Below are 3724 nucleotides of genomic sequence, written 5' to 3' on the forward strand. Positions count from 1 at the left end.
ACCTTGGCCACATTTATGACAGGAACGGTAGTCACTCATTACACAAGATTCATCAGTTCACAAGGTTATATCAAACACAGTCTTGGACAATTTTGTATCTCCAATTCACCTCACTTGCATGTCTTTGGACTGTGGGAGGAAACCGAAGCTTCTGGAGGAAACCCACGCAGACACGGGGAGAACATGCAAACTCCACACAGAAAGGACCCGGACCACCCCACCTGGGGATCGAACCCACGGCCTTCTTGCTGTGAGGCGACAGTGCTGCCCACTTAGCCACGTGCCGCCCTTACAAGATGTAACGTAAAGCCTCCATTAGGGGTTTTTGTGTACAAGTTCATTTTGTGTTTATGTGCCTATTAAAATTTGTTTATTTAATTATTGTTATTTTTCTCTGCGACCCAATTGTTTTGGATCGCAACCCACCCAAGGGTGTAGAAAAACCTTGTTCTAGACCAGGGGTGTCAAACTCATTTTCACCGAGGGCCACATCTGCATTATGGTGGCCCTCAAAAGGCAGATTGTAACGTATCCTGCTGTGATTGCCATCTGCCTTTTAAGTCTTGGACAATTTGTTGTTTTTCTTAGAGGATAAATTCAGTTTGGTGTCAAAATGCCAAATGTATACTGTATATTTATAATGTATACAGTATCTACATTTATATTGTACTCCTTTACCACAGACACGGCTTCTTAACACGAGACATACCGGTTTCTCTTCTTGAAGTACAAACTTGTATTCACTGTCCCATCTTTCATTAAATTACCTTCCTTCTGCTTAAATTTTCTCTTCTTGGACATTTTGGAATAATTTGTAAATATTTCTCAACATCACTTGTTGGAAAATCGCCTCAGTTAAACGCTGATGTGGAAACACTGCCATCTAGTGGCGGAATGCGGTCACTTTGTGGGTCACAAAATTGGCATGCATTGTTAGAGATGCAGTTTGTGTATTTTAAAACAATCATATGTCTTTTAAGCTGTCGTGGGCCACATAAAATGACATGGCGGGCCGGATTTGGCCGCGGGCCTTGAGTTTGACACGTGTTCTAGACCATATGTATGGTGTTATTTTTTTGCTAAAAGTCGAGAGCACAATTGAGAATACAAGGGATCCTGCTCACAAAAAACAAGTTGTACTCTGGACTTTTGGCAAGAAAGTAACACCATACAAATACAGTTAATAAGCATTTTATTACCAAAACTTTATTTGTATGTGCATTCAATTACCATTTTATGATTTACACATACCAATAATGTGCTCAGTTAGTGTACATGGATAGTCTGTTAGTAGACTGTCATGAGAATGAACAGAAGACATTTAAAATACCAATGTAAGAAACATCAAGATTGAGTTACTGGTAGAAGAAGTTATGTCTCTGAAGAACAAATGAGGTGATGAAAATACCCTGTTTATACTGTAAATCAGCACTGTGTATTTATATAATAATAATGCCCTTTTATGTTTTGTGTTTAGTTTTCGATTCGAGAAAACTATCTTTAGAATTAAGTTGTATAATCGACACTGCAGAGTCTAAAGTCTGAATCAATTCCAACATGTCCGGAATCGAGCAGCCCTGGATCACTGATCCATAAATTGTTTCCACTTCCATTTCTGGGTCAAGTCAGCCACACACCTTATTTTCAATCAACCTAAATTTTGACACATCGTGCCTACATTTAATTTAAAAAAGGATGCTTGTGTACAAAGCCAAAAATGTAAAGATCTCATACTACCACACTACATAACATCCCAAAATAATTTGCTGTAACTCCTTGATTATTGTTGTGTGCAATTTTTTTTTTAAACCATGTGTTTGCCAGCACCCTAGTTCAAAGGCATCAATATTCTTTTTGTGCCTCGTTTTTTACTATCCAGCTTTCGCACCACTGTTTAGTGGTGCATAATCTTGCTGCATAATCAATAGAACAGTTTGGTAATATTTATTACAGATGTGTCAATAGATCCAAATACAGATTTTCATTTTAAGAGCAGAATCTTTGCTGAAATTATCTCTGCTTACTTTTTCTGATTGAATGAAAATGTCTCTCCACAGATCATTAATCGAGTTTAAATAAGGGCTTTGATTGGGCCACTTTAGAACTTCCATGGACTTGCTCCAAAGCCACTCCAATATTTTTTTGGCTGTGTGCTTTGAGTCCTTGTCACATTGAAGAACTCTTGCCCCATTACGAGTTTGCGAAGTCTTTAGGATTTTATCAAGAATGTTCTAGTATTTGGCTGCATTGGGCCGTCTGACTTTCTGTCCCGGCCAGTGAGCAGCACGCCCACAGGGTTGCGGTGTATCTGGTTCACCTGGTCACTGACTTAGTCAAGTGTGGGTGTAGTTAAATTTTCTTCATGATGAATTAAAATTTAAATAATATGTAATGCTTGATAGATGATTGTGTGTCCCTCTTAAGATCTGCACTTACTGTGATTATTTTTTTAACTTTTAGGAATGCTTACAAGAGATGGATTATTTATCCTTGGGAAGTAATTACAAACATTTTTTTTAAATAGTCATTGAATATTAAAGCATATAGTGATCGGTCAAGGTCATTTTTTTTGAATGAATGAAGCTCAGCTTTTACAATTTGAGGGGGTACCAATTCTTTCAATTTTTTTTCTTTTAGGTAAATTGTTGTAAGATTCAGAATGTAAAATCGAATATGCACTGATCAGCCATAACGTTAAAACCACCTCCTTGTCTCTACACACATTGTATCAGCTCCACTTACCATATAGAAGCAATTTGTAGTTCTACAATTACTGACTGTAGTCCATCTGTTTCTCTGTATGCTTTGTTAGTCCCCTTTCATGCTGTTCTTCAATGGTCAGGACTCTCCCAGGACCACTACAGAGTAGGTATTATTTAGGTGGTGGATCATTCTCAGCACTGCAGGGACACTGACATGGTGGTGGTGTGTTAGTGTGTGTTGTGCTGGTATGAGTGGAGAAGACACAGCAGCACTGATGGAGTTTTTTTTAAACACCTCACTGTCACTGCTGGACTGAGAGTCTACCAACCAAAAATATATCCAGCCAACAGCACCCCCATGGGCAGTGTCCTGTGACCACTGATGAAGGTCTAGAAGATGACCAACTCAAACAGCAGCAATAAATGAGCGATCGTCTCTGACTTTGCATCAACAAGGTGAACCAACTAGGTAGGAGTGTCTAATAGAGTGGACAGTGAGTGGACACAGTATTTAAAAACTCCAGCAGTGCTGCTGTGTCTGATCCACTCATACCAGCAAAACACACACTAACACACCACCACCATGTCATTGTCACTGCAGTGCTGAGAATGATCCACCACCTAAATAATACCTGCTCTGTAATGGTCATGTGGGGGTCCTGACCATTGAAGAACAGGGTGAAAGTAGGCTAAACAGGTATGTAGAGAAACAGATGGACTACAGTCAGTAATTGTAGAACTACAAAGTGCTTCTATATGGTAAGTGGAGCTGATAAAATGGACAGTGAGTGTAGAAACAAGGAGGTGGTTTTAATGTTATGGCTGATCAGTGTAAAACTCAAATATAAAACAAATATACTATTATAAAACGATACCATAGGGACACTTGACCAATTTACTTGTGTTAGAAGGGAAGTCAAGTATGTATATGTAACTGTGAAAGCCCTAACATCTTCTGGCATTGGTCTGCTAAATACTTCAGACAAATAAGCTTTTAATAAATCAACGTCAGTTCAAATGGG

Source organism: Trichomycterus rosablanca, chromosome 4 (genome assembly GCF_030014385.1).
Source record: "Trichomycterus rosablanca isolate fTriRos1 chromosome 4, fTriRos1.hap1, whole genome shotgun sequence".
Taxonomy (NCBI): Eukaryota; Metazoa; Chordata; class Actinopteri; order Siluriformes; family Trichomycteridae; genus Trichomycterus; species Trichomycterus rosablanca.